Here is a 20,823-nt window from a genome sequence, read left to right on the forward strand (position 1 = left end):
TGACGCGTGTTTCTGTTTTGAAAGTGGTTTTTGGTCCATTTTAAGTTTTTGTTGTCGTGTATCTAAGGAAGAAAAAAGCAGCCAAACGTCATTTCTGGCAGAGAGTTCGCTCTCGGAGAGCGTCACAGGAAGGAGAGTGTGTGTTCGATGAAGTGTTTTGGTTTGCCGATGACGCGACTCGACGTTGCTGTGCGGCGTAGAACAGTTTCCGGTTGGCGGGGGAGTCGGAGTGGCCGTCGCATACTCTCCAAGGGCAAGGGTTCAGGTTCCTGAGTCGGGAGCAGGTGGAGGGGTGGTGCATGGTGAGAGAAGAGCGGTGACAGCACAAGCTGGTTGCTTGTGTGTGTATTTGTGTGAAGTGCAGATGGATTCTGCTGTTGCTTCATTTTTCGCGAGGTTTTCTGACAGACGTCATTTGAACTTTGAAGTGTAATTTTTGAAAATGGCAAAATCTACACATGCAGACTTTAGATATAACCTGCAGACTTTTTACAAACATTGGGTGAGCTCGTTTTATGGCGAGCTTGGAATTGTGCGTGGTGGGTAGGGGAAGGAGGGTGGGTGTTGTGAGCGTTAAAACTTGTGTAGTGGATTTGTTCGAGCCCCAGAGAAAAAATATTGTGAAACTGATTGAGGCAACATGTGAGAGGAGCAGCGGTCAGTAGGTCGGATGGTGAATACACGGAGCAGTAAGGCCGACGACAAACGGATTTGTGCGGTGCTGCAGTCGTCGGGCGGTGTGGTCGGGTTGCACCTGATTTCGATGCTGCGGCGGCGGAGCAGTCTACAGTCTTCAAGACCCCGGTGAGCTCGTTCTTTGATGACATTTCAAGTGTGTGTGTGTGTGTGTGTGTGTGTGTGTGTGTGTGTGTGTGTGTGTGTGTGTGTGTGTGTGTGTGTGTGTGTGTGTGTGTGTGTGTGTGTGTGTGTGTGTGTGTGTTGAAGAATGAATCATGAGTGTGAGAGTAAAACTATTTGCGAGTGAGAATTTTTTTTTTTGCGAGTTGATTTTCTCCTTTGCTGGAAATTCTACCCAATTTAGGGTTCTTTGTTATTTCTTATTTTTGCAGTACAGGCTGTTTTCATTATATTGATGCCATTCAAAAATGATTTCAAGTCTAATTTAAAAATCTTTCTCACTATAATGTTGAAGTCTGAAAAAAGGGTAAATTAGTTTATGTGTGTAAGAGAGTGTGAATGAGTTTTTTTTTGTTCTTTTTTCAGCCCAATAAATATTCAAAACCGCGTAAAATCTCCAGAATCGGTCGATAAATCCAAATCTCATCTCATTGAAAATCATCGTTATAGGGTCATCATTCGTTTTTGAATTTTTTGATTCGATTGTTAGCAGCGGGACCTCGTGGTTACTCTGCAACGTGTTTGACGGAGCCTTTTATTTGATATTTTATTCTTCATAAGTTCTTCTTTTATCATCGTTGATTAGAAGGCACGCCGCCGGTTTAGTTCGTTTAAGTTATTGCTTAAATTTCATTACAATCGGTTACGTGATTACCTGTTTTTTTTTTCGTTTATATTCGTTGATCGTAATAGTTTATCCCAGCTGACAGTTTTAGTATTAACTCATCAAACTGTCGATTTTATTAAGAGTAAAGCGTCTTTTATTATATACTGACAAGTCCAGCCCATAGCACTACTGCTCGGTTGGCACGCGTTCGATTAAAACACTTTTAAATAAGCAATTATTTATCTTTCCGCAGTCGGTTGCCTAAGATTTAAAATTTTCAACCGATAAACAAAATGCTCATGGTCACATCACTGCCACTCGTGAATCCTGACCTCATACCCATCTACTAACCCCCTCAAATCTCATGTGATACTTTGTCGGAGAAGCAGTCGATTGGGCGGTCTCTATCACTCAAGTATCGGACTAACATTCCCATCCACTTCCCCGTGACTCTACCACTGGTCGTGGCCGGCGCCGGTATTGATCAGCATGATAGGGGCCTTTGAGAAGTTGCGAAGCGAGGAAAGATAGCACCCACTCATCTTCCACGGCTCGTGGATGTAACTTCTGGAGGTCCTGGTCAATAACGGAGTAGCAACTGCGGGTGGGCACCTATGCTTATGCTTATGCTTAAAAAAAATCGAAAATATTGAAAAAAAATGATCAAAATAATTAATAATTGATTTTCTCACCAACAAATAATTATTTGCTTCCTGAGCAAATTTTTTATCCTGATTATTTGTTTCAAATTGACATAAAGCTTGTTTTAATAAAAATTCTTTTAAACGTGAAGATATTTCTGAATTAAAAGAAAAAAAGTGTTTAAAAACTAAGCCTAAACTGTACTAGATTCAAAATTGTCAAAAAATCCGAAATAGGAAGTCCGTTTTCCAATTGAAACTCATTTTCATTGAGAAAACCCAAGATGCCAACGGGCCAGCATTTTTTCAATGAAAATTTTCACATTTTTAAGGTTATTTTTAAACTTGGACTAAAAAGAGATAATTTACTAAAATTAAAAAAATCTTTGAATACTGTTCTCCGGAACACGATGGTGAGTAATTACTTAAGTAAAAATAATACTCAAGGTGAACGTTCTGCAGAAAGTATTCATTTACGCAACACACACTAAACAAATACTAACAATATTATTTTGAATATATTTTACATACAATTTTCTATAAAATGAGATGTAGATGTAAGTTTTTCACAGTTTTTGGTTCATTTTTTTCTCTATGTGGTACTGAGCGTCATAGAGACTCCCAAAGTTCAAGGCTCTCAGGGTCGGTACGCCAGTAGTCAATACTCGTGGGGAATGCTTATGATGTCCAATGTAAAACTGCAGTTATGTTCACAACATCGAGATTCTTGCATGTTTTGATGGTATCTGATCCACCAAATTTTCTAATGTCATAACTCAAATTCCAGCCCCTCAATTTGCACCGATTAGCTCAATATGGCAGCGGTCGTCACTAAACTCCATCCCAACAACTGTTAATTTTATTATTTAAATCACCTCCCTCACCCAGCCGGGGGTGCCAATCTTGGCCCGACGACGACGACGTGTATCCCTTTGATCCGGCCCAATCACCCGATTGCGTTCCTAACTGCGTCTGCGGGGAATCATTTTCAACTTAATGACCATTATCCGAGGAACCGGTCATCATCATAATCAAACGACCAAATTAATTAAATTTTCATCCCCCACTCACTCGATATGGCCGCAGCAACCGGTTTTGAATTGAGTGTGGCGTGTTTCGCCCTAGTTTGGGCGAGGTGAGGGTGGTCCTTAAGAGGGGTGGTGGCGAGCCTAATTCTATTTATCATGTTTCCCATTAATACCGCCGCCACTTCTCGTAATGACCCACTTTGTACTGGGGAACGGCTTCCCGATCCAGAGAAGCCAGCCACGTGGTGCGTCCACCGGTGGGCCACACACTTACACCTTCTGACCCCGTTGGGGATTGACGGCCAATTTGGGGCGGTTGGTGGGTAGAGTCTACAAGGGGCGTTGCAACAACCCGGTGGCAAATTCCGCATGCAGATCGGCATTGTTTTGTGCAGCCGCCGATGCAACCGACCGTCAGTAATAATTGTCATCGGAAATGCTCAATCGAGTCCGCGCCCCCGGAACGGTTTCGATGGCCAGGTGAGGATGGCTGCACCGGATCTGTTACCCCTTATGTGAAGGCTATTGTTGTGGTCGAGTGTGTGTGTGTGTGTAGTGGTAGGGTATAAATTAATCGAAACTACATATTTGTACACCTCCACTTGCTAGCAACTTTTCTGGGCAAGCTGGTGACATAACGGGTAAAAACAATTGAAATTTGAAAATAAACAAAAAAATAATGTGTTTTAAACAGCCCTAAATCCCAATCCCAATCCCAATCCCAATCCCAATCCCAATCCCAATCCCAATCCCAATCCCAATTTTGAAAAATTCAAAATTATGGTGTTTCTGCGGACAGATGACTGTTTCATTGGTCCCACAGTGCCCGCTACATTTGGCGGGATCAGATCGGTTTAAATATACACTTTTCAATAGAGAGCAAGCGAGATGTACCTCTGCTGTGGGTGGGACTAAATTTTACACTTTTTGTAAACACCACTACCGCCCCCACCCAGCCAGCAGCCTGATCCTATCGTGGGTGAGTCACCTAACATTACCGCACACGTGTGTGGCTTTGTGTGCTGTTTCCCGAAAACGCGATCGGGGTTGTTCCATGCCAGAAACGTGTCATTTTGGGGACCACAATTTGTTTTTAGATCGCCACAGGGTGGGTGGTACTGCGTCCATCCCGGGAATTCCCGGGACAAAAATCCCGGGATTTTTCCAAAACCGAGAATTCCCGAATCCCGGGATTTTTCATATTTTGTCCCGGGAATTCCCGAAATTGAAAACATATCAAATTTTGGTCTAGGAATTCAGATTTGGATGTGGAAATTAGTAATCGATAAGCATTTTAAAGCATTAAAATTTGTATTCGGCATATAACAGCATTAATTTGACAGGGAAAATTGTTCAAATTTTTGTTTACAGATCCGCAAAATGCTTTGCACCTTAGATATTTTCTACTAAATTTTATTTATTTTAAAAAAGACTTATTATTATATTCATGTATATTTATGACTTAAAACTTGAAAAAAGCATAATATTTTAAAAATTATTTAGCTATTCATCATAAACCGGCATCTGGAGCAAATTAGGGCAAAAGTAACGAATTTAGACAGCTGTTTAAGCTAATTTGTTTTTGAATAATGTTCTGATTGTTTTGATTGATTTCGATTACAACAGGAACAGATCAAAACAATTCGTACACCGATTTCCAAATTTATTGCTCTAAAATCTCCTGTACCTATTCAGACTGCAGTCCCGATTATCTCCAGTTGGTAGTTGGTTGGTAGTGACTTAAAGATAATTTTTAAAATATGTTTTTAAGTCTAAACATAAAATTCCAAACTTATCCAAAGTGTTACATTGTCTTGTATAATTTTATTTCTTGTTGTTTTAGACACTTTAATTGAAATTGTATGAGCTTTTGTAGTTATATTATATAACTAAAAAATCAGTGTCTTGCGAACCTTCGTGGTGAACGGACACTAGAGCTGCGGTATTTTTTACTACCTAAGCTCAGAGTTATTTCAAAACAAAATTCACAGTCTTTTTAAAGACTACCTGAGTTATTTTCCAAAATTCTAAACAGTCTTTTCAAGACTAACCCCACCTGAAATTTTGTTGTATTTTACAAACGAAGCCATCTTTTTAAGAGAACTTTGCTTGCAAAATGCGTCAAAACAAAGGTAAACGCAAATCTTCCGAAGATTTGGTCGTTACGTCGGTGAAGCGTTTGAACGCTAAACCGGCTAACGGAAACAGAAAAAGAAAACAGCCTCTTCTGAGGTCTGATTCTGATTCTGAATGTGAGGTCAATCCTCCAATTCCATTGACAAACAGTTTCGGTGTTTTATCCGAAACTGATGACAAGGAACCTTCCCCTCGTACTGAGCCTTCTGCCGTCGAGAAACGAGTAAAGGCTCCGCCAATTGTAGTGACTTCCGTCTCCGATTTGGCCAGCTTTCGAACGCAACTGAAGAATTGCAAGGAAACTTGCAATTTGAAAGTTGCGTTCCAGCTTGGTCGAAGAGGAGAATGTCGCTTGTTGACGGAATCTTTACAAGATCACCAAACTTTTGTTGGTTATTTGAAAAACCACAAACACAATTTCTACACGTATGAGACCAAGAATGCTCGGCCATTCAAGGCGGTCTTGAAAGGTCTCTCCAACGACTTGTCGGTGGATGAGATCAAAAACGAACTTAAGGTGTTGCTTGGCTTTGCCCCATCCCAAGTAATACCAATGAAGAAAAAATCAAACGGGAATATTTCTCGCTTTGGTTTGACTTCACAATTTTATCTGATTCATTTCAACAGAAATGAAATCAACAATTTGAAACTTTTGGACAAAGTTCAGTTTTTGTTCCATGTACGGGTAAAGTGGGAGCATTTTAAGAAACATGGCGGTAATGGCCAGAATCTGACCCAGTGCCGGCGTTGCCAGGCATTCGGTCACGGTACTGATCATTGCGCCATGGTTCCAAAATGCATGGTTTGCGGGGATTCTTCTCACGACAAGGACAATTGTCCCGTGAAAGAAGTCACCCAATTTAAATGTGCAAATTGTGGTGAAAATCACAAATCAAATTTTTGGGATTGCCCCATCAGAAAAAAGGTTTTGGATTCTCGTGCTAAGCATCAGCCGAAATCCAAACCGAAATTTTCTCAAAGTCAGGTTGTACCTGCATCTTTAAATCAAACGTTCGTGCTGTCTCACTCGAACAATGCTAGAAATACCCCTACCGTGGAAAAGTTAGGTAACAACAATGGCATTTCTTATGCTAACGTCGTTTCGGGTTCATCCACGAATTTTAAATCCTCTACCAATCTTTCTGAAATTGGGCAGGTACCTCAAATTTCATTTGAAAATTTTTCTGCTGGCAACGCTTTGGGATCTTCTGATCTCGGCGATGTTACGTTTGAAAAAATGACTTTTTTGCAAAACTCACTGTTTGGTTTGATTCAAACAATGAGTAATGCTTCATCCATGATGGAAGCAATCCAGATTGGATTAAAATTTGCGAATGATGTTGTTCTTACCCTGAAGTTTAATCATGGATCTAAGTAATTCCATCAATATTATGAATTTTAATGCTCGCTCTTTAAAAGCGAAAGAAAATGAATTTTTCAACTTTTTACGAGTTCATAACGTGCATGTTGCTGTTATAACCGAAACATTTTTAAAAACTGGCACTTATTTGAAAAGTGATCCAGATTATAAAGTTATAACTAATAACCGAATGAATCGAAATGGCGGTGGAGTTGCAATAGTTATCCACCGTAGTATGACTTATAGCACGTTACGTGACTTTAAGTTAAAAGTTATTGAAAGTTTGGGCATTGAACTTGAAACTTCTTTTGGGAAAATTATGATTGCAGCTGCATATTTGCCATTCCAATGCACTGGGGAAAATAAAAATTATTTCAAAGGGGATTTGAATAAACTTACTCGGCATAGATCTCGATTTTTGATCATCGGTGATTTTAATGCCAAACACCAATCTTGGAATAACTCAAAAGTAAATTCCAATGGTAAAATTCTGTTCAGAGATTGCACTTCTGGTCTTTATTCGGTTTTATACCCGAATGGGCCAACTTGCTTTTCTTCTGTTAGAAATCCATCAATAATTGATTTGGTGTTGACAAATCAAAGTCAGTATTGTGGTCCTTTAGTGACTCATGCTGATTTTGATTCTGATCATCTTCCAGTAACTTTTTCACTTTCTCATGAAGCAGTTACCAGACCCAATAGTTCTGTGTTTAATTACCACAAAGCTAATTGGGACAGGTATCAGCATCATATTGAGAATAATTTAAATCATGATTTTGTTTTAGAAACCAAAGCTGATATTGATTCAGCCTTGGAATCTTTAACTAATGCAATTTTGGATGCTAGGAATATTGCTATTCCTAAAGTCCAAGTCAAATTTGATTCTCCCATTATTGATGACGATCTTCAGCTTCTGATTCGTCTGAAAAATGTTCGCCGAAGACAGTATCAACGTTCTCGTGATCCTGCACTGAAGCGAATTCAAAAAGATTTGCAAAAGGTTATTGACCACAGATTCACTCTCCTGCGAAATGAAAAGTTCGCAAGAGATGTCGAACAAATTAAACCTTATTCCAAACCTTTTTGGAAACTTTCAAAGGTTCTTAAGAAACCTCAAAAACCCATCCCTTCTTTAAAAGATGGTGATAATATTCTATTAACTAATGGGGAAAAAGCTCAAAAACTTGCTCAGCAGTTTGAGAGTGCTCATAATTTCAACTTGAATGTTTTGAGTCCTATTGAAAATCAAATTTCAATAGAATTTCAGAATATTGTTGAACAAGAATTTTCATCAGATGAAGTTTTTAATACGGATCTGAATGAAATAAAATCTATTATCAAAAAATTTAAAAATATGAAAGCCCCTGGTGAGGATGGCATTTTTTACATTTTAATTAAAAAATTACCAGAAGTAACTTTAAGTAGCTTGGTCAAAATTTTCAACAAATGTTTTGATTTGGCATATTTTCCCAGTAGTTGGAAAAATGCCAAAGTAATTCCGATTTTGAAACCGGATAAAAATCCTGCTGAAGCCTCAAGCTATCGGCCCATTAGTTTGCTTTCATCTATTAGTAAATTATTCGAAAGAATAATTCTTAATAGAATGATGACGCACATTAATGAAAATTCAATTTTCGCTGATGAGCAGTTTGGATTTCGCCTTGGGCATTCAACTACTCATCAGTTGTTGAGAGTTTCAAATTTAATTCGAAGCAACAAATCTGAGGGCTATTCTACTGGCGCTGCTCTTCTAGACATAGAAAAAGCATTTGACAGTGTTTGGCATAAAGGTTTGATTGCGAAATTGAAACGGTTTAATTTTCCGATTTATATCGTGAAAATTATTTAAAATTATTTGACGGATCGTACTCTGCAGGTATGTTATCAGAATAGCAAATCTGATCAACTACCTGTACGTGCTGGCGTCCCTCAAGGAAGCATTTTGGGTCCAATTTTATACAATATTTTTACTTCTGACTTGCCTGATTTGCCCCCAGGATGTCAGAAATCACTTTTTGCTGATGACACAAGCATCTCCGCCAAAGGCAGAAGCCTTCGTGTCATCACAAGAAGATTACAAAAAAGCTTGGATATTTTCAATTCTTATTTGAAAGAATGGAAAATTACTCCAAATGCTGCAAAAACTCAACTTATTATTTTCCCTCACAAACCAAGGGCTGATTTTCTTAAACCAAAAAGTCATCACATTATAAAGATGAATGAGGTAAATTTAAAGTGGGAGGATCAAGTGAAATATCTTGGACTTGGTTTTGACAAAAACCTTACTTACAAGGATCACATTGAAAGTATCCAGGTTAAATGTAACAAATATATTAAATGTTTGTATCCACTTATAAACAGGAATTCTAGACTTTGTCTCAAGAATAAACTGTTAATTTATAAACAAATTTTCAGACCTGCCATGCTTTATGCTGTGCCGATCTGGACAAGCTGTTGCTTAACCAGGAAGAAAAAACTTCAGAGGATTCAGAACAAAATTCTGAAAATGATTCTGAAACTTCCTCCCTGGTTCAGCACCAGTGAACTTCATCAATTAGCCGAAGTTGACACTTTGGATGTTATGTCCAATAAGATAATTGATGCATTTCGACAAAAATCATTGCAGTCTTCAGCTGCATTGATCCGCTCTTTATATAGTTTATAAGTTAGTTTTAAGGTATCCCTTTTCCCTTTTGTACATGTAGGACCTCCTACATTTGAAATCACTGAATAGCGAAAGCTACAATATTTCATGAATAAATGAAAGTTGCTAGTATTTAAAATTGAGGTGAAAAGTCATCGTTTGTGATTGGACACTCAATAATATTTTAACTGAATGAATGTACATGGAAAAGAAATTTGAATAAATATAAATTAAAAAAAAAAAAAAAAAAAAAAAAAAAAAAGAAATATATTCAAAATTCTGGTTCAATTAAACTCCAAAGCACATCAAAGAACACATTTTTTTAATGTGTTTTAAACTATCTAAAGACTGCTGTCCTTGTTCAGATTGAAGTGTAGCTTATCACCATTAACAGTTTTGAGCTAATTGTATGATTTAAGCAAGAAAAACGTAACAAATATAATGAAAAAATAGATTTTTTGACTGCTGCAAAAATTTCCCGGGATCCCGGGAATTCCCGGGATTCTAAAAATATTTTTCCCGTTTCCCGGGAAATTCAAAACCCGGGAAAATTGGACGCCCTAGTGGGTGGCATCATGTTATGATACCCTGCCAGCATAACACAGTAAAAGTACACACGACAACAACACATCCCGGGTTTTCGGGTGGGGAACATTGTACTTTGGAGATAATAACACGTCCGCTGACCTGCTGCCGCATTGATGGAGGTCGGTGGTAAGCTGGCTGTGGCACTGCAGGTGTGAACTACACTATTCACCCTCCAATGTTGTGGTTTTTCAAAGGCCTAAAACGGCGGTTGCTGAAGGGGGTGGGATTGCAGGAGGGAGGTCCTGTGGCAATGATGCCGCTTGTTTTATTGCGAATTTAAGCTTTTGTAAAGCTGCGGTGTGACAAAGCTGGCCGTTGGCAAAGACTAGTGCAATATTGACCCTGGTTTATGGAGTTTGCTGAACAACAATGAATTTTGTTCTGATATTATAACATAACCAGCTTTTCTGCAAATAAAAATTAAGGAGAAAGCATTCACTAAAGTTCTAGAATCACTAGCATTAGCGTAGAATTACGTGTTTTGGACCTAGTAGTTATAAGACACATTCCTGTCCTTCTGGAACGATCTTATAACTATCAAAAGTAACTGATTTGAAAGTCAATATCTTTTAAAATCAGTGCTGAAAAGTCCTACTTTTCAACACTTGTATCGGAAAGTAACATTTTTCAATATTGCCCAAATAACATTTTAGGCTTTATCAAAGCTGTCACAACTAGAGGGTGACGATTCTCGAGATTTTCAATTTCCCGGGAATCGAGAGTTGTATTTTGCTATTTCCCAGGAATTCCCGGGACCCGGGAGTTTTTTTAAACTATGCAATAGTGCCAATAATTTAACAGAAATGTAATAAATTTGTTCAGTAACATGTTATGTTATAAACAAATTCAGTTACAATTAATTCAAACTTATTCAATGAAACGTTAATTTAAATAGCCTCGTTTTATAGTTCACAGTTCTACATTTTGATATATTTTTTCTGAATTCTGAAGCTTTTTGCATGAACTTGTTATTAGATTTTTTAAAATTTAAAATTAGCTAATATATAATTTCCCAGTATCTTTATTTATGCAATTTTATAAATAACGATTCAAAACAACAATTTAAAATTGTTTTCCCTTCTTGAGCCAACTGTAAATATTAAATGAAGAAATATTAACAGTTATCCGGAAAACCAGAATTTTAACAATTGGCGGACCTAAACATTACAAAGAGTTGCAATGTTATTTTTCCAAAATGTTATTTAATATTGAGGTTGATGTTAAACCCAATACTACTATTGACATCAAAAAGGAAATTACCTTGATACAGCGAAATTAACTTACTTAGAATAAAAAAAAACTAAATTATAAGGTTTCCTATGCTCGAGAGATGATATAGAAAATGAACTTATTTTTAAAATGCTTTTCCTTCTTAGAAATAATAAATTGAAATAATATTAAAAAAAACTTGAGTTTTTCATTTCTGGGGTGTACCTGCAAAGTATGCTTCAATGTAACTTTTGTTTACACTCAATTATAGTTATTGGAATTTTTAACAAGTTAAAATTTACTGTTTCTAAATAAGGAGATTATAAAAGCATTGGTTTATTCGAACTTAAATATCGATCATTGAACACTCAATGTTCTGGGCAATTTCGATTTTTTCAAATGGTTTTCTGATTAGTTTATATAATTTGGCTTTCATATTTATAAGATTAAAATTTCCCGGGAGTCTCGACCAAATTTCCCGGGAATCGAGAGGTCCAAAAATGATCGATTTCCCGGGATTTTTTTCCCGGGAATTCCCGCTCGTCACCCTCTAGTCACAACCGCTATAATACCTATCAGCCAAAACCCACATCAAAACTACTAAGTCGTAGCAGCCTCCCTAGAACCCCGATAAACCTCTGGTAAAACTCAAAGGACCTCCGCAAAAGGTAGTCACGGCCTATTTAAAAAACCTACATGGGAGTTCAAGGCTTTACAACTGAATCCTAACAACATCCTCACAGCCTTGATAAAACCTATGTTAAAACCTAGTCAGCAGTTGAGGAAAAATGACATTTGATACGTCTTCAAACGTCTTATGCCAAAAAGGTTTTATTTTGGCAAAAAATAAGCCTTTGTCTTGTTAAATGATAAAATGAAGATGGTTCGCAAAGATGGCGATAATAAATAATAGATATTGGAGGTAATCAAAATAATTAGAAGCTTATTTCTCGCAATAGGTGGCCCAAATTCAGCAGCGGTTGAAATTTTATTGACAAATGTAGGGGAGATAGAGCCAAAAAAAATCAACTCGCTTCATAAAAAATCATTATTGTAACCATAGTTTTTAATGTTAAAAAATATTTTATTGCAATTCTTTGGCGTCATCCATAAAGTATGTCACGCTAAAATCGGCCAAAATTTACCCCCCCTCCCCCCTATGTCACACTTTGTCACGCTTGCTCTGACCCCCCTCAGAAAGTACGTCACGTTTTGTCGGACCCCCCCCCCCCCTCCGCACTATCTTGTTTTTTTGTACAATTTTACACAGTAAAAAAAATCATGGAAATATTACATCTGGGAAGGGGTACATCTTTTATGTCAGAAAAAAATTGTAATTTTACCTCTGAAAATGAGTAATTTTACCAATTTTCTGGTGTAATGACACTTTTTGAGTCTAAATTTAGGTAAAATTACATCAATAAATCTGTAATGTAATGTAGCATGATTTATGAAAAGGATGATTTTGAAATACGGAATTTATTCGAGAAAGTTTTTAATTTTTACAGGATTTTTGGATTTTGTTCAATGTTGTAGTGATAAAAATCACCATCACAGTTTTTTGAAGAATATTAAATCTATCATCAAAAACTCTGTTTCTTAAAGCCATGAATCATATTTGATTTATGAGTAAAAATTATCAAACATTAAATTTTTAAAGCTATATTTAAAAAAATAATTTTCAATATTAAAGAAATAGTCTAGCGTGACGTCACATTCTCACGTACCCCCCCCTCTACCCCTTGTCACACCTTGTCACACTTTCGACAACCCCCCCTCCCCCCCTAGAGCGTGACGTACTTTATGGATGACGCCTTTGAAAAAAATGTTAAAATTATTTATAAACATCTATCGCTATTTCAATTATATCAGAAATTCAGCGTAAATGAGTGTTTTCGTCAAATTTGAACCAAATTTCTCAGTTCTCTATTTTTTCAACCAAGATGGCGGTCAAGGTATAAAACCCTGTTTAGAACATATCTGGAGTTTTTTTTAAAAAGATCCACTAAACCAAATTTTCGTTTTTTTTTTGTTTTTTGGGTGTTTTTTAATACCCCTGACTCAAGGCGGTTTCAAAAACATCCAAAAAGCAAAAACTGGAAATTTGGTTTATTGGACTCCAGCTCCAGCTATTAATCAGCTCTTGTTTATTGGTTGCGGTGAATGCCTTAATAAAACTATTAAGCAATCAAGATGCTGCCATAAAACCTTAATACAACTAGGTGGTGGCTAGTTGGTTTAGAAATGTTACTTGGGTGTTTTGTTTTAAACGATGAATTTACTAAACACATGAATGTTTGACAAAAAATTTCATTCAAAAAGCGTTTTTCGGAATTGCAAAAAATGTTGGAATGTTGGCCTTTTTCGCAACTTGTTGCATAAACTACTATTTTACACGATGTCCACCGCCTACTGGTGACCTTTAGATTGTGAGTTCAACTGCCTACCAGCAACTCCGCCGTGACAGGACCCAGGCCTTGGGTCCTTACCTAACGACCTAACCTCTAGGTTAGACACACAGAGTAAAAAGAGATTTTGAAAAACGTACCATGAAATTTGGACACTTTGTTCGTGGTTCCCATTTTCATTAACGCTTGTTCACGATTTTGGAAACTCTTTTTTCTCCGTGCAGGTTCCAACATTTACATCCCCGTCCGCCGGATGGCGTAATCGGTCAAATTAAGTTTTTCGATTGGGCTGTGGATATCGTGTTAAATAAGAATTGAGTCAAGAAATTTTGGAGAAAGTCACCTTCTATTTTTTGAAAATTCGCATAACTTTGAAAAAAATTCAACAAAATCGAATATGTTATTCATAAACTTGTTATAAAAACTGTTTTTCTCAACCTGATTGTGCCCATTATGTCCAGATTGGTGTAATTGAGCAGTACGATTTAATAAAATATTTTGTAAATCCCCACGTATTGTTTAAGTTATCTGCATGCTTTACTTTATAAGTTGATCAAATTCTATATCAGGGCAACATTTTGATGTATTTTCATAACAAACTGAATAAAGATATACTTATTGTGTTGGGTCCCTACCGTAATACCGAAATATTTCGAACAACCCCGAAAAATGTCGGGAAATCAGCCCGGGAGCATGTTGACAGCTCCCATACAAACTTTGCGTACCCCGTTTTGTGAGCCTAGTGGGCCTAAGATGGCGGCTTTCGATATTATCTAGCCAAACTTTTGAGAATGGCGAATAGTTTAAATAAATATAGTTTTTGCCTTGTTTCGGTTTAAAACGACAAAATATGCATTCTGGATTCATTTTCATTAAAAACTAGTTTAGAGATACGCCACGTACAAATATTAGTCTAGAATAGTTGAAATGAGCGTGCCGCAAAAGCCGTCACGAAAAAAAAGTTTCATACGCATTTTTGAGTTGCGTATTTGATGGGCGGACTCCGACGAGGCCCACTTGCCATCTGTTGGTGAATACGCGCAACTCACGAAAACTGTCATCTTAGGGTCCGGTTGCGGGAAATAGACCTTCTTGCACTGAGCCAAATATCAGACATACCGATTTTGTTTACCTTTAAGATGTTCTGGAAAATTCACCGTGCGACAGCTGACAGCTGTTTCTCTGATTTTTGTTTACATTATTTACGGTATCTTTTAACTGGTGTAAACAAACAGCAATTCCCCACGAAAACAGCATGATTCGAAAAAAGTTCTCCGATCGGGTTCAAAATTTGTCTGGGGGTTCCTTGGCCGAAATAATTAAACCAGTATTTTTTTGTTTGGCCATTAGGGTGACCTACGTCGTGCAAGGGTGGTCCGAAAAATGACAATTTTCGTCGATTTTCGCAAAAACCACTTTATACAAAAAATCTTATCTCCGCGCCATTTTATCCGATTTTAGCTGTGTTAGACGCAAAAGAAAAGTAATTAGTTTGGCTAATTGGGAAAAATAGTAAGAAGTTTCAAAAATCTAGCTTAACATTTGAAAAGGTCGTATGGAAACTGAAAATGCTGTTTTGAAGGTCTCGGGACCAAAGAGCCTATGTCTGAAAATATTTTTGCTGGATTTCTCGGAAATTTTACATATATATCAAAAAATGGTGAAGCTGTGTTTGCAATACTTTGCGATACGATTTTTGAAAATAAAAACTGGGGTTTTCGACGCGCCACGCGAAAAATGGGAAAATGACGAAAACGGGAAAAAATCGTCTTTTTTACTAAAATAGCGATAACATTTCAATTTATCTCTGTTTTAGTGAAAAAATATGATTTTTCCCATTTTCCTAATTTTCCCATTTTTGCGCGTGGTGCATCGAAAAACCCAGTTTTTGTTTTTAAAAAATCGTATCCTAAAGTATTGAAAACATAACTTCACCATTTTTTGATATAATATGTAAAATTTAGGAATTTTGGAGAAAGTCGCCAGTCAGGTAAAATATTTTCAGACATAGGCCCTTTGTTCCCGAGACCTCGAAACAGCATTTTAAGTTATGTCATACGATGTATCAGTATGCTTGTTCCTGGACCTTTCTTTTTTTTATTATTACTTTGGGGTTTATCACGATTTTTTACGTGATCAACAATATAATTTATATCTGGGTAAAATATTTTATCAACTTTAACAATTAACTTAAATGATTTACTAATGCTTATAACGTTCATCGCGAAAAAAACTCAAAGCTACTGAAAATCGAGATTTTTTAACTCGACAAAAAATGAGGAACCGAGACAAAGCCACGAGATTTCAAAGCAAATACCGCTCTGATTCACCTTCCCACAGTGTAATTTCGCTGCCAATTTCTTCCCAACCACATTAAAGCGGATCTTCCAGGAACTGCGGCGCGCGGACCATTTCCAGCATCTGCTGCACCCACAAAACCACAGAAAGCTGCAAGTACAAACACAATATTCATCCGTACGCTTTTGTTTATACCGAAGTCACGCTGTCTACCAACGCTGGCTGTGCTGTAACGCATCCACTAACCCTGACCTGCATCCATGAATCACGCCGTGGCTTCACATCTTCACTCGCTCTCACGAAGGTCCGCGCGCGCCTGGGAGGTGCGCCTGCGCCAGGGATGCTGTGTAGTTCACCTCGCCGAAGCTGCCGAAGGCTCGAACTCCGACACGAACCAGATGATTGAACCTGCTGCCTGCACCTGCACCGGTCGGGACTGGTTCGGTTCGGAGAAGCCGCGCGAGATGTGTGTTTTTCCCGTTCCGGAATCTTCCGTCAGTCGCGGGTCTTTAGTCTTTCGGAGATTGCCGTCGGGATCGGAGTATCGTAGCGTGCGTTCGCCGATTCTTCTCGTGTTTTGCGGGTGTTTTTGTCGTTAAAGGTTGTCCGTTACGGGAACCGTCGTTTCGTGCGGGATTTGCGTCCAACGGTGATTGATTCCCAGCGGAGAACCTTGACGTGGACGTCCGTCCCCGTCGGAAGACAGTCGTCCAGGTGTGCCAAAAACGGAACGACTCGGAAACAGTTCCAGGCCCATTTTGTTATTGTTTTCGAGCGGCAGTGTTGCCAGGGATGCTAATGACGGCGGAAACCGTCCCGTTAATGCTGATGATGTGAAAGTTTTGGACGCCGTCAACTTCCGGAAAGCTTGCTTGTTTGTGAGTGTATGCGTGTGGGTTGCAATTGTGCATTGTTTGCTGCTTTGTGTTGGGCTGAGTGTGTTGGGTGGTGCATTTATGTGCATAGAACGACGTCGTATCCATAGAAGGATGGTGTTGGTGGTGGTGGCTGTTATGGTGATGTGCAGCCGGATGATGATCCTGTGAGTTGGGAATTGCAGCGTTTTAGTGACAGTGGAGCTCCCTTGTGACAGAAGGCAGACAGAAGAGAAGTGGCAGTTTGTGGCAGCAGATCGAGGAAGCGAAAGTGAACTCCTGGAACGAACGAGAAAGCAGGTGTTGTTTTATTGGTGTGTATGGCTGTGTGGGAATCTGTTATGAACATTTAAAGAAGAATTATTTTTTGTTGTGTTTTTTCTCATCTTCTTTATATCCGAAGTTTTTTTTTTTGAAAAGGTCCAATAAAATAATTTCCAGTTTTTTTTTCTTTTTGGGTGTTTTTGAAACCGCATTTATTTAGGGGTATTAGAAAACACCCAAAAAGCAAAAACTGAAAATTTGGTTAATTGGACCATTTTATTAAAAAAAAACTCCAGATATATTCTCGTAGTATATCAACCATTTATGATTTTTATGTGAGCAATCAAAAAGATTAATTAAAACCAATGAGAGTACAACTATCCGACAAAATATAAAGCTATTCAATGTAATACTCTACAAATCTTCTTAATTGTTCAATTTAGCCAATAGTGAAGTTTAATGTTAATGTTCGGCTTTTTATATATTTGTAAACAATGAACACAAAATGGTGTCGCTGTTCGTGTGGGGTGAGGGATTGTGGTAATTTTAATGTCTGCGTGTAAATTTATCAACTCACTATATGATTTATATAATTGTTTATATTATTCCTCATCCTTTTCCTTTCCTGTAACATACCATCTCCTCATACCATATATGATCAAATTGTATTAAATTAACGATACTTTCTAGAACAGCATTGGAACCATCTGGAGTATTTATATTTTAAATTACTGCAATTTTTTTACAGCTTCCTGGAATCATCTTGATTTTATTTATTATATTTATTACATGTATTATATTTGTTTCATTTATTATTTTTACAAAACTACATGCTTATTATATAATACACTAAAGACTCACATTTACACGTACAAACTTCCAAATCATTTAATACATTACGCATTCAACCATTTTCATCGGCCCGATGAAATTCCCCTAACCCCCATTCCAAACCTCCCAAAAATATTCCGTTCACTTTTAAAAGTCGCATGGGTTCCCTGCACTTTTGCCACTAGTGAACAACAAAAACATCCCCTCCCAAATCCCCACGGGACTGTATGGGCGTAGCCTTGGAGCACAGTGTGGAAATTTACGTTCTTAGATATTTTTGGATGTACCGGGCAGCAATCAAATTGTCTAAGAATATTGAATTGACCATTGTGGCACCGCCTACAGCGTGGTGCAGACCCGTTATGCTATGCTATGCTATGCTATGCTATTTGTAAACAATGAACACAAAATTAAAAAAAGATTTAAAAAATACTAGTTATTTGACACATTTGCCCTAAATGACTACTACTTTATAACGGTGCAAACTATTAAAATTTCACTTGAGTACCGTAAAACGGGGTGACTTTGATAGCCGAAGTGACTTTCATAGGTTTGCGATTTTTCCGCAAAATGAAGAGTACAGTTAAAATGCGCAAGGAATGGTTTAGAATCATACTGACCGTGGTAGAGAAGTGTTCAAAGTACCACGAGAAGAACTTTTCATGAAATTTTGAAAAGTGTAAAAAGTTAGTTGTCTATAGTAAAGAAAATGCTGATGAAAGTCATTATTCTAAACTCCTCAAAGTGTTATGATTTTCTCAATGAACATGATTTTGAATCGGAAAACGTAATGCATATTCGGATTCTTTGGACAATTTTCAACTAGGAGAAGGTTAAATAAGTTTGTAAATAATAAATAATATGTGTTTTTAAAACACAATTTAAAAAAATCTCCAAATTTATAGGCAATCCCAGTTCAACAAATTTTATTTAAAATGTGAATACTTGTGATTCGTGCTTCGAATTCAGTATAAAATGCAATTTAAATCGATAATTTTTTAAACAAAACTAGTTTCAACAAATTTTAGGTAAAGTTCTAACTTTTAAACAATTTTACCTAAATTTTATGTTTTTTTTTGTTTAAAAGCTTATAAACTTAGTTAACTAAATATAAACAATGTTTTGTTTTTCTTAAAACTTTATCAGCTACTTTAGTAATAGTACATTTAATGAACAAATTAAGTTTGAACATCTAAAATATGATTTTGACAAGAAAAACTTTGACTATCAAAGTCACCCCGGAATTTAAACTAAGAATTTTTAACGAAACATTTTTTCTAAACACTATTGCAAAAACTTTGTTTTCCAAAATAGTGCATGGACTTTTTGTGGCCTACCCCAGTTTTAAAAATAATAATCTTGAGAAAAACCTTACCTGTTGGAAAATATTACAAAAACAAATTGAAATCCTATGAAAGTCAACCGGGGTGATATTAGACAGATTTTAGATTTTTCCGCAAAATTAAGAGCTCAAATTAATTATGTACGGAATGGTAATGTCACCCCGGTTTACGGTACTTAACGATTGCAAGTTCAATTTACCATTTGTGAAATTTATCCAGAAGTTGTCTCACATTCCATTTATCATGAAAAATCGCCCTCCATACAAAATTTCACGAATGTTTAATTTTTTTAACATTGAAAATCGGACCATTATATGCTGAGACATTGGCATCAGCAAATGAAGAGTTTTTTGGGTGATACACTCAAACCCCGATGGTTTGACACCAACTGTTGTCAAACGAACGGGGTCACTTTTTAGTTTGACACCCCTTTTACACGGAGTTCACACACACTACTGAACGTTTGTTTTGATAGTGTGCGTGAGCGCCGTGTAAAAAGTGACAGTTCGTTACTTTTTAGTTTGACTTTGACCAACCAACGGGGTACAAACTAAAAAAAGTGTCAAACGAAAAAGTGACCAACCACCGGGGGTTGAGTGTACTTAAAAAACCTTAAATTTTCCTGCTTTTTTTTCTTTAAGTCACTGTATCTCAACAACCAGAGGAAAAGCTTGGCTTCAATGTACCATGGAAGTTCAGAAAGCAAACACTGACAATCAGTATTGTACATATTACTATTGTTACACGAAGTGAACTCAAAGTCCCATGCAAATGTGTAAAAGCAAACTGGAAAATGTGTAATGCCGATTCTCTGTGTACGGACGTACTGTTTTGTCGACCAAAAGAAAAAAAGCAAAAAAAAGGTAAACAGAAACACTACTTTTTTCGATATGAATTTTCAGCCAATATTGGGATGGAATCTACAAGAATATGATAGAATTTGCCATTAGCAACACAATTCACGCGTTTTTTCAGGAATTTATTGTTTACCATTTGACAGCGAATGCTTTTGTAGTGGGCTCTCATTTGACAACCATGCTAATGTCAACTGTTGTCAGTTTGCTTTGGTCGGAATAGGGTTGCCATCCCCCCGATCTTAGACAATTTTACAGCAAATTTTCTAAACTTGAAAATATATATTTTTTGAAATTGTCAATATTATTAAAAATTTAAAAACTACAAATATTTTGCTGCAATCATTTTTATTTTGTACATAAGGGGTTTACTTCATTTAGAAAACCAAAAAAATTCAAATTACAAAAAATTAATAAATCTACTAAAAAGATGGGTTTCAATCACTCCTGAAAGTTTTATGAAGCTGTTTCATGATTAAACTGAGTAAGAGATGATTAAAGTTTGAAATTTTGCCATGCGCAAAGCGAATTGTCAAACTTTGTGAGCTATTTTCTCTAAACACAGAGTTGCTTCTGGTCTTCACTAAAATTTTGAGCCGATTTGGTCGAAGCAATGTTGAGATGTCGTTGCCAGGTTTTTTGAAAGTGCTGAATTCAAATAGCTATACTTTGGCATTGGTACAACCAAATGTCTTCAAATTTATTTTGTTGACAGTTGAAAATATATATTTTATCGGCCTGAAAACAGAAAAGGTTTAATTGTGTGCTCATACCAACCTTAGACATTTTTCCGATTTACGTGTATGTAACCCCTTAATGAAAAAATCTCTAAAATACTTTTCGATTGCAAGTTAAAACATTTTATGTATAAAATTTGTT

The 20,823-nt window shown here is 36.9% G+C and overlaps 1 protein-coding gene across 7 annotated transcripts in view; it reads left to right on the forward strand.

Moving 5' to 3' along the window:
* Positions 1-16,277: 16,277 nt before the first annotated feature.
* The window catches only part of LOC120413404 (lachesin), a 221,814-nt gene continuing 217,268 nt past the window's right edge, over positions 16,278-20,823 (forward strand). For 3 of the 7 annotated variants that reach the window (XM_039574206.2, XM_039574208.2, XM_039574207.2), the window contains exon 1: positions 16,278-16,655. The gene's annotated coding sequence lies outside the window, so the exon portion shown is untranslated. Of the gene's footprint in view, positions 16,967-20,823 lie in introns of all 7 variants that reach the window. The other 4 variants (XM_052709743.1, XM_039574209.2, XM_039574204.2 and 1 more) reach the window with 3 other exon arrangements.

The sequence above is a fragment of the Culex pipiens genome, chromosome 3 (genome assembly GCF_016801865.2).
Source record: "Culex pipiens pallens isolate TS chromosome 3, TS_CPP_V2, whole genome shotgun sequence".
NCBI lineage: Eukaryota > Metazoa > Arthropoda > Insecta > Diptera > Culicidae > Culex > Culex pipiens.